This window comes from Egretta garzetta, unplaced genomic scaffold, assembly GCF_000687185.1.
Source record: "Egretta garzetta isolate BGI_Z169 unplaced genomic scaffold, ASM68718v1 scaffold397, whole genome shotgun sequence".
Classification (NCBI taxonomy): domain Eukaryota; kingdom Metazoa; phylum Chordata; class Aves; order Pelecaniformes; family Ardeidae; genus Egretta; species Egretta garzetta.
The window spans coordinates 5,481,208-5,492,960 of NW_009260493.1; positions in this window are offsets into that span (position 1 = coordinate 5,481,208).

Sequence of the window (11,753 nt, forward strand, 5' to 3'; positions counted from 1 at the left end):
GCAAGTGTGAGGGGATTTTCATGATGACAGCTAAAATCACATCCGTGATGCTAACATGACCTTCCCACCTAATTTCTGATCCCTGTGGCAGACCCCAGTAATGATAAATCTTGTTCATGAGAGATTAGTAGGAAACAGCTGATCTTTTTCAGGTTAACTTTTCCCACAAAGCTGAACAGAAGTAGGCGCAGGCATGGAATATACAATCCAGGTGACAGAACTGCAGCAAGTGTAAGCAACCCAAACCAGGGATGTATGATAAAATACAGTGAAACTTTCATTATAGGTGTCACTATTAATGTCATCTCTAATTTCACTTTGCCTATCAGATTGCAATCAACCCCATACGCAGCACCCTCTGGATTCACACCGCCCTGCTCTCTTTGCAATGAACATCATTGCATTTATCAGCATTGAATTCAGACTTTTCTCTTTTTGCTTTATAAGGGAATGGCAGTGGGACACATTCCTCTCCTGGGCCCACACACTACCCCTGCATTGCCAGTCATACTAACTTTCAGCCATGACCTTTGCTTAGCCAAGGGGCAAGCGTAAGGAAGGGAGATAGCCCTGCCCACGAGCCAGCCTGCCCCGCTGGGCACCGCCACGCAGGACCTGCCAGCTGGACGAGGGAGTCGGGAGGACAGGGAAGGGCAGACATGGAGAAAGGGTATTTGCCGCACTGACAGTATCCCCTTCCCCTGAATTCTTTGCACTGACATGTTTCACTGGTGTGCAATGCTGTTTTTTCTACTTGGAAAAGAATTATCTCACCCCTTTCAAAGATGCAGGAGGAGGTGATGGTTGTGGCTGTGGCAGGACAGCGCTGGACCAGTGCTCAAGCCCTGGGAAAACCCAGAAACGTCAACATCCACCATCCCCACTGGCTCACAGCTTCACATGGCTGACAGCTTGGGTTGCCCCGCAGCCCCAGCCGCTCATCGGACTTGACCCCGGTAATTGCTCATGGGCCACAGGCGGCTTAACAAACCATGGGCCAGCTCCCACTGCCCAGGCACGGCGAGGAGCGGCAGAGGATCTTACACTTCGGCCCCAACCACGGGAGAGGGGTGGCAAAGAAAGATGCCAGGGTGTATGCCATTTGTGAGCAATTTTCTACATCAGCAAAGTAGCTTCCACGCTCCTTCTTACATGTGGAGGCAGTCTGAAAGAAAGGGTGTATGAAGAGCCAAAAGAGGCAACGGTCCAGAAATAAGCCCAGAGCAACCAAAGTCATGCATCGAGGCTAGAGCAGTCCTGGATTTGCCCCAAGGATGCGGCAAAGGCATGCACATACACCCATTCCTGTTGCCTAATGAGGCACATGCTCTGTGTCCCATAAGGACGTCTCATCGGGAGGGAACAGCCCTCTCTCCCCTTCACAGCTGCATGCGGTCCTGACTGGGAGACTGGGAAAACCTTTACATTTCCCTGTGTTTAGATCCTGGCTTTTTGGTTTTTACTTCGTGCATCTCTGATTTGAGGTTACTTTCTCTGTTCATCCCATTGAAAATATTTTTATGCTTAAAAGAAAAAAAAGGGAGAGGCTTAAGTACAAGTCTCTCTGTCAAAGTCAGTAGGATTTAGCTTTGAGGTGCAGGTGAAATACTTGCGGTCCAGCCTGAGAGAAATGCAGCCTTAGCAGAACACTCTATGCTCAGCACAACAAAAGATTCTAAAGGTGGGCAAAGATTTTGCACCTTGTGGCCACAAGCCATGAGGCAAAGAAGAGGTGAAGAAAATACTTTATGTTCTCTGATCAAAAAAAAAAAAGTTCTGGGTTAGTAGAATATTCCTTTTTTTCTGGAAAAAAAAGAAAAAAAGGATGTTCAGGAAGCCCTCTTATTTGCATGAATCATGTTATAAACTGATTATCAAAATACACCGCAGAGAGTGCCTTCAGAGGACCCCAAAATGCTTTTCAAGCTATATATGCTAAGGAATGACTTCACTTTGGGCTGAGGGCCACCTGCTCTGGGTTGTAATGCTGCAGCAGTACACTGCAGAAATACAGAGAGTTAGGGCGGGGGCTTTCATTAGGTATAAATCTTCCGAGCAGAACCCAACCTCTGTCTGGTAATAGAAAGAAACCTTTTCAATGACCAGTTTATTCCCTAATTGCCTATTTTTTGTGCCTTGCCCTGATAATTCTGGTGCTGCCATCGGCAGAAAATAAAGGTCCAGCTCTTTCCAGGTGTAAATCAGAGTAGCTCTTTTGGAGCCAGTGGAGCTCCACACATTGACATCCAATGAGACTCCCGTCCAAGGGGCTGAATTACTTGGCCATTAGCAAGTCCTCTCTTCCTATGAAGCAAACATTTTACCCAGCCGATACTTCAGGGGCTCTGAGGGAGACAGAATGGATTTACTCAATTAGAATTTGGCCAACGCATTGCATTTAATGAAGCTACTTTTAGGAAAAGTGCCAAAAAAGCAATCTTTATTGACCACAAGTGGCCGCGGCCTCTGCTTTGCAGCTCATCCAAACACCAAGTGCTGCGGTGCTCCAGCTCACATCCTCTCCTCAGAAAGGATGAAAGGCAGGAGCATCGTTTCACCATTTCTTCCACCGCTTCACCCCACAGCTCTTGGCTCTTTCTCACACTTCTCCCACCCAATGACGGGTCTGAACCTACTCCGCTTGCTGGATAGACCTTGTTAAAAATAGAACAAAATATGATGAGATTCAGGTTTCATTTCAGAGGGGATCTAGGTCAGGGCTGGCAATACCGTATGAGCTGCCTGCAGCAGCTCCCTGCCTCCACAGCGGCGGGGTCCTGCTCCTCTCACCAGTTTGCAGCTCTGCAGACCTCCTCTGCCCCGGCTCCAGTGCTTCTCAGGCTCGCTGATGAACTGATCTGACTCGCTAGCCCAAGAGAAAAGTAATCCAACTAAGGGAAAAAAGGATTATTTTCCAGCACGTTAGAGATCTGACTGATAAAGTGGGAATAGTCCTTCCGGCAGCGGCGAGCTACCAGGTCAGCTCAGGTGTACTGAAATCCTGCTCACTTGCTACTTAACCGCAGTGCTACCTAAAGTGTGAGCTTCCCATTGCCATGGGCAGAGTTGGACAACTCTTGTGAGCGGCAGGGTAATTTTTATGCTTTTGAAGACTAGCTACCGCTGAAGGAGTCCTCCTCCCTCCACTTGTGCTGGGCAGTACAGCCTCCTCTCCTGTTTGGGTGCTGGCACCCCTCTGACCCAGCTGTGGGCTGGTTTGGGGTTTAAGCTGGCAGAAAGCTAACCTTGCAAAAGAAAAAAAAAAATAAAAAATTTTTGCTGGTGTGGCTCCCCAAACTGGATTACTATGGGGTTCACGTGCTAGTGCTTCACTCAGTGCAGAATCTGAGAGGAGCCGAGGGCTTTCAAGCATCCATGTGCCCCTTGCACACCCGTAACACTCAGGCCATGAAGCGCTCCTCTGGCAGATCACTCCTATTTCACATGACTTCCAGTTTGCAAAGGTGGGCAGTTTTCTAGGCCAAAAAAGCTACCTCGAATGACAGGCTGTGGCAGCACCCGCCTTTGCAGCCCAGAGGGAAAAGGTGTGCTATGCAATATTGTGCACCCCTTAAAGACAGGGTTGTGGTCCAGGTACCAGGCGACTGGAGAGGCCTCTGAGGTCCCATCACCATGTGCCAGCTCAGCTGGGTGTGCTGTGGGCACAGAGCTGGGCACCTTACCAAAATGGTAACGGGGCTGGGGGAGCTGGCTTGTGTGACTTGGGCACATGGACCATGCCAGATCTTGCCCAGACAGGGGTCCTTTCAAGGTCCCTCCTAGCTTTATCATTCCATGATTTGCCAGGTGTCAGCAACATTAAAGTTGGGCACTGTGATGCTCAGTCCCCTTTTCAATCCATTCCTTTGGAGGGTATTACTAAAAAGAACAACAATAAAAGCAGCACCTTTTTTTAAATCAGCATTTGCTGAGATTCATTGGTTTTCTGGAATTTCTGCTTTCTCAGTTTAGGTGGTCCCGGCACCCTGTGGCTCACACCAGAAAGCTTCAGCCTACAAACTGCCAGCTAGTTCAGTTTCTGAAAAATGCAAGCTGAACACCTCCAGTGTCGCAGCAACTGTACACAGAAAAAACATTATGCAAGTCCCAAGGGGAGAGTCAAGTTGTGCTAGTCGTCATGTTACTCAGCTACCTCTTCCTGGGTGCTTCCACCAATTTCCACAGAATTAACAGTAAAACGCTGTCTCTAGCAGTAACATGACTTACAGCTTCTTCCTCCGTCCCCCTGTTCAAGGCATCGCTCCCACCCACACGCTGCAGCCACTGCCCTCGCCAGCGCGCTGCTGCAAGGCTGCACTTGAACTGGGTCGCTCAAACGATCCAGATTAAAAATATCCCCACCCACCCCCTCGCACCAAGAAGTGCTAATTTTAACTTGGATCATTGCAGTGATCCAGTTGGGGGTTTTTTTTGTGACAGTAGCTCATGAAGCTATGACCTGAATTCTGGTCACAATAACTGCTGTTTGAGCTTCACCCATCCTTTGCTCCTAAAGGAATCCATACATTTGGATGTTAACTCTGGAGCATAATGCTATTCTCAAAGTTAATGGTAGCCTTTCCGTTGACTATTTTAGCAGAAAACTCCTGGACTGAAAACAGAATTTGAAAAGTTGTATTTTGAATCTCAGTCTGACCCTCTACACAAAAGATGGGGAAGACACAACACCCAACACATGACGATAATGACCAGCTCCAGTGTTTGGAACCGTGCGTTACATCTTCTGCTCACAAAGAAAATGAAAGCTCTCCCGCTTCCGTACAGACACCTGGGGTTCTCGCACACCAGAACAGGTCATGTGCCAGCAGCAAGGTGGTTGCTTACACTTGAAGGATCATTCTTGTGCTCCCAGTCATTCTGGTAGATCCTAATTGGCAAATTCTCTCAGCATTATGAATGAATTGAGTTTCTTTCTTTCTTTGATTATTGTACTACAAAACGTTACTAAATCAAGGTCTATAGACCACAGCATCTCAGAACACAAAAGATTCATCATTCTGTTATACTAGAGGCTGAATGTAACATAAAGAAAATGAGCCATTTGTTTTGAAGAAAGGAAAAAAAACACTGTGGTCCCTGTCATTTTTATTAGGAGCAGCCTTTTTGGGGGGGTTGGTAATGCAGTGTTACCTCCTGAAATTCAGGGTCACATCTGAATTACATCAACTGAAGACAGTTTTGGTTTTAAGTTCGTGCTGCTAGACCATTGCTAGACTGCCAGACCATTGCACAAAACCACACTTCTGACTGGTGCTATTCCGTACGGCTAGAAAGTCTGTTCAGAAAAGTCTTGACAACAGAAATAGCAGCTTGACATAAGGTCAGGAAGAGATGGACCTGCCACCATGAGAGATGTTTTACTCAGTAGCAGTTCTCCCCACCTGCCTAGGTCAACCCCTTCCTCTTCACTTACCATTTTCTGCATCATTAAATACACCCACAACACTTTAAAATAGCAGATAGCAGGGGGTGAATACAATGTGGACACCAGGTTGTGCACCTGAAACCCCTGCAATCTTTGCATTATAATCCCTGCTCTTTGGACCCTGTGTCTCGGGCAAATGAATGATCTTTCTGCCTCAGCTTCCTGCATGTAAAATTGGGGTAGTGAACATGATTGCAAGTTGAGTGCAAGCTTGCGTATAAACATTTAATTCTCAGTAAGATTAATTGCTTTCACCTAATTTAAAATGCCATAAAAAAATTTAATTGTAGAATATTTTATGTTGGTAGAGACCTCTAGAGGTCACTTCCCCTTCCAAAACTCCAGGTTGCTCAGGTCTTGTCAGTTTTGAGTATTTCCAAGAATACAGATTGCACATCTTCGAGTTCTTGTTCCCACGTTTGATTACCTTCACAGCGAAATTTTTTTCCTTCTATCATCTAATCTTCCTTGGTGCAGCCCGTGCCCTTAGCCTCTCGCCTTGCCACAGTGCACCACTGTCTTCTCCATAGCCTCCCATCATTAGTTGGAGACAACAGTTTATTCCCCCCGGGCCTTCTCCAGGCTGAACAAACCCAGCTCCCTCAACTCTTCTTCTGTTCAGCTGGCATGGGACACCTTTATTTCATGACAAGAGAGCCCACGTATGTGCTTAACTGCAGCAGTGAGTTCCCTGCCTGCTGGAGCTGCTGCTAAGCGAAGCAGCCGCCACTCCCCATTCATCCCCCCGTCTTCCCAGTATCTTGCCATGAACTCCACCATAGCTTAAACCCTCACCGATTTTGCCAGCGTACCAGCTCGTGTGATCATTTCCTAACCCAGTCCGGTGAAAACAGATCAGGCAGCTTTAGATTTAGTTACAAAAGTGCTCAAGCAAACCAGATCATTTTGACCTGGCTTTGCTCGGGGGATGACTAGGTAGGCAGCTGTGCCAGCTGAGCAATCATTGGCAAACAGGTGGGTTCATCCAGGTCTGCGGGGAATGTAAAATCCACACCCCCCTGCAGCCACGGCTCCAATGGGACGTGTGGGACAGCATCAGCTACTTGGGCCCCACCTCCCATAAGCTCAGGTTCCTAAGGTTGATAAAGTTCTTCTCCCCAGGCTTTGGCAAATCTTTCCGAGCCCTCAGCAGAGTAGTAATTGTTAACGACAATATTTACACAGGTGTATGAACTTTCCACGTGTACTGTTCCTACTTGCCAGGTAAAATGTTACAAGGATTAACATGAAAAATGCAGCACCACAAGAGCTTGGTTAAAGCACACCCAGGCGTGTTACATTCAACCAGAGAAAACAAAACAAGCAAAAGTCTTTTCTAATCCTTAAAGGTTAAGAAGGTTAAGTCAGTCTTGTAAAGACATTTTGTCTTGTCATACCAGCCTACCACTGAGAAGCTGCTCTAGAACAGAACAGAACAAAATAAAATAGGACTATTTCAGTTGCAAGGAACCTACAACAACCACCTAGTCCAACTGCCTGACCAATTCAGGGCTGACCAAAAGTTAAGGGCATTGCCCAAATACCTATTCAACACTGACAGCCCTGGGGCATCGACCACCTCTCTAGGAAGCCTGTGCCAGTCTTTGACTGCCCTCTCGGTAAAGAAATGCATCCTAATGTCCAGTCTAAACTTTGCCTGGCGCAGCTTTGAACCATTCCCACATGTCCTATCACTGGGTCCTAGGGAGAAGAGCTCAGCACCTCCCTCTCCACGTCCCCTCCTCAGGAAGCTGCAGAGAGCAATGGGGTCGCCCCTCAGCCTCCTTCTCTCCAAGCCGGACAAGGCCAAGGCCCTCAGCCTCTCCTCCTAGGACGTTCCTTCCAGCCCTGTCACCAGCTTTGTTGCCCTCCCCTGGACGCATTCATGGACCTTCACATCCTTCTTAAGTTGTGGGGCCCAGAACTGCGCACAGCACTCAGGGTGAGGCCGCACCCACACTGCGTGCAGCGGGATGATCACTGCTGCTGCCCGGCTGTGCGGGGTTTGGTGCCCCCCAGGGGGGGCTTTGCCCTCCGGGCTGCCAGGGCTCACTGCTGGCTCACACCGAGCCTGCTGCCGACCAGCACCCCCAGGTCCCTTTCTGCAGGGCTGCTCTCCAGCCACTCCTCTCCCAGTTTATACTTGTGCCCAGCATTACTCCATCCTAGGTGCAGAATCCAGCATTTTGACTTGTTAGATTTCATCCCATTAATCATTGCCCAATGCTCCAGTCCATCCAGATCCCTCTGGCAAGGCCTCTCGTCCCTCAAGTGATTCAACAGTACCTCCCAGCTTGTTATTATCAGCAAACTTGCTAATGGTGCATTCAACTCCGGCATCCAGATCACTGGTAAATATATTGAACAGAAAGACACCCTACAGGGCATCTCCCAAGGGTACTCCAGCCAACAAAGTCTGAACAATAAATGTGTGACAACCATTTTGAAGTCTGTTGGATCTGTATTTTTGTTCTAAAAACTTCTGCTGAAACCACTTAGCTAAGAGTCACAGCACAGCTGATGATTAACTACTTAACTGCTAAGATTTGTGAAGTGTCTACTACTTGGTTCCAAAAGCCAGGGGCAAGGTTAAGACACTATGATGAAGTTCACGTGGTTTGTGCCCTCGCACTATTGACTCCAGGACTCAAAAGCTTGTCTGAAATATCTTTTGCTGTGTCGGTGCAGTGCGCACCTACGGCAGTCAGAGGGAGCGATGGTACTGTGGAGGAAAGTCAGGGTTGCTTTGGGGTCCTCACTACCAGACCACAGGTTTTCAAAAGTGCAATATAGACATTTCTGGGTCTTGTTCATGCCTGTCTTATTTTCAGATTGTCACAGTTAAACCAGTGCAAGTTCTCGCACGCACGTTTATCGTGCCCTGACCGCCGTCAAAACAATCAGAAGAGAATGGGAGTTCACAGTTGCAGAGTGTTTTTTCTGGAGGTTACACACACTCGCTTTAAAATTTGGCCTTTTCTCTCTGGCTTGGCTCACAAAACAACGTTTCTACTAATCAGCAGCTGAGCGCAGCGGGGAGGGAGGGTTCAATAACAAACTGGCCTGGGAAGGCCAGCTGCTTTAGGTGTAGGTGTGTGTTTGCACGGCGGTGGCAGCTGAGCGGGGAGGGGACGCCAGGGCAGCCATGCTCTCAGCCCAGGAGCAGAGCGGGGCTGGGCTCCCCAGCGCTCCTCTCCTGCCAGCACATTTTCACGAGAGGACGTCAGACACAGAGCACGCCAAAATCCGCACAAATAACAAACCTCCAGCGAGGCCGCGACAACATCGCCATCCCCACGGAGGAGAGTGCCGGCATGCAGACAGGATCCTCACGAAAGCCGAGTGCAACCCAGAGACTCCCCTCCCCGCTGAAGGCATTCTTGCATTGGGCTGTGCCCAGTGCTACAGGTATTAACTCCTACCAGCTCTAGCAATGGTAATGAGAAGGAAGAGAGACCAAAGTAAGCCCTTTCTACTTGACAACAGTTTCTCCCAAGCTAAATTTTGCATTGCAAGGACGCTAACCTAGTCATCAAACACCTTGACTGAAGTTCCCTCTGCCTTTGCCAAAATGCTAATTCCACCTTTCCCCGGTCTGTGGTGTCAGGACACTCCTCCCTCCCACCGAGCTCTGCTGTACGTTCTCTAGAGGGAAGTGAAATGCTAATTCTCCCATCACCTCTTTCATGCCTTCAACCTTCACCCAAATGTCCTCCCCTTACTGCATGAGTCAGATTTCTGATTCTTCCTGTGAAAGGGATTTAGAGGGTAATTCCTCATTAATAAGAGTATTATAATTCTTATTAAGAATTCCTGGTTAATGAGAGATCTGCCAAACACATGACTAGACTAATTTATACAGTGCTTATCCTCAGTGATACCTGTACTCTGAATTTCTGATGCCCAGCAATTAACAAACTGAAGCAGTAGTACAAATCCTCTCCTGGCATAAACAGGCACACCACCATTTCCATGGACTTCAGGAGTCTGAGGACAGGTACGTTGCCAAAATCTTGGCTCGGCTTTCCGGCTCTGCTGTAAGCTACTCCTTTCTCATTTGTTTCAGCCACAGACTGGCAGCTCCTGAAAGCTTTTTCCATCAGGATCTTCCCAAAGAGCAGAAAGATGGTTGGGCGATCCTGCTCCACCTGCTGCACGGCTGCTCCGCGTCCGCAGGCACGATGCCTCGCACGAAGGAGGCAGTAGCAATAAGCCCCTGCTGATCTTCTTCCAGCACATGAGTAATGAAACAAGGAGCCTCATGGTTCCTTGCAGAAGGAACTAGGGCAAGCTTGCGGTGCTTTATGTTCCCCTGGCCAACAGGTATTACGCCATTACCATGTGGCAGCAGGGGCAGTTAAGCAGCATTCTTTTTTTCCTTCCTTCTCCATGCAAACTTTAGCATAAATAGTCCTCAGAAGCAAGTCACAAGCATATTACAGGTGGGGGAGGCAGAATGCAGAGGCAAAATAATTCAGCTCAGTCATACCCATGCTGGCCCTCCCCAGGGCTGGCTTCAGCCTCTCTGCATTCCGTCTCGTACTTGCAAGCACTGAGGTGCAGAGCCAGCTCGGTGGGTCTGGAAGGAGCCCGGTCCATGCCCCCCAGCTGCGAGCATCCCTTCAGCCCCAGCACGGGTGGGAGGGAAGAGGTGAAGAAGGGAAATGGGGACTTTTCCAGCCAGAGCCACGAGAAGTTAAATTCAACAAGGTTAAAAAGCTGCCAATTTTTAAGTGAGGACTGCTTACAAAAACATTAGGAAAAACTGCCATAAACCTTTTGACAGGGAACACCCCTTACTCTCCACTTGACTTGTACTCCAACCGACCTGGCTGCCGCACCACTTTCGGCAGTGAATTACAGCTTGTGCGGTATTTTGCTACCGACCGCTCGGTTCCCATGTCCTCCCCGGCCGTACGCCAAGGTCTGACGCCTGCTCCCATTCCGCCGTCGGCCCAGCCAGCCAACCGAGTGCTGACTGCACCGAATGCAAAGGCTGCCCCATGGTGAGGAAAGACTCCCACGCAGTTCAATATATTCTTTGGCAGAAAATCGAGATTAAAAAGCAGGCTAAACTCCACTACTATTTGTGTAACTGGAGTATCCTGGTTACAGAGCTTGTAACCATAGCAATCATTTAAACAAAGCTTTAAAGAAAATATTCCCTCGTTATTGAAATGTTGATGCTTGATTCTGATTCAGTTTCTTTATCTTCCTCTTGCCTCCAGTCTCAGAGGTGCTGTCTGCTTCCAGGTCCTACAGAAGGCATGGGAAAGAGCGCGCTCAGCTCAGAGCCACCGAGTACCCTCAACTAGTATCTGTGTCTTGCGCCAACAGAATGATGCTTCCTAAACACGCGAAGACGAAAGGATCGATTTGTCATGTGGGGACCGGGAGGTTTGCGAACATTGTACAAGTAATCGGCTAGCAGGGATGTTTCTTAGAACAAGTCCCAGGCGATTAAACTGATCCTACTATTAATGACATTCCAAACAAGGTATTAGTTAGGTTGGAGCCAAACTCACTTAAAAGCTCAGGCACTGAAAAAAAAAAAGGAAAAAAAAAAAGGTGGAAGTATTTGGCCATCGGCAATTAATGCTATTATTTAAGTCTCCTTGATTTTATGGCCAGATTAACTTCTATCTCGGAAGACTCCATTCCACAGTTATGACTCCTATATTAGTAAGGCATCACACAAAGGCAGCATTGATTTGTTATCCTGTAACTCTATCTGGATAACCAGAGAGATTTTTATTTTGAAAAGATCCTGCCGGTGCTTTTGATTTTTTTTCCAAATGCTTGTTAAACGAGTATGTAGCCAGGAAAATGGGACACACAAGCAGCAAGATGGATGAGATCTGCACACGTGTTTTTCTCACAGGAAAACAAGTGCAGAACACGTTTAACAAAAGGGAGTAGCTGCGGGGTTACATTGGATAATGGAGCCAGATGTAAACTCTTGCATATACAGCACTCCAGGCAGGTACACTATAAAAAAGAAACACTTTTCTTCCTGGGAGGAAGGAGCAAATTTCTTCTTGGAACATGGCTCGAGAGCTACTCCTGGATGCCTCCATGGCTGGCTCGGCCCTGCAAGCTTTGCCCGCCGGAGCAGCAGGCAGTCTGTGAGCTCAGGAGCTGTACCAGCCGCTGTCGTTTCTCTGCACATCCCCATTGATGTTGGCTGGACGTCACCGAATGAAAAGCAAATGTGCAGGAAACCCAGTGATTAATACACGTGTTTAAGGCCAAAAACTACCCGTGTACCAAGTCAATGACAAAACACAGCAGCTGCAGCCTTAACAGG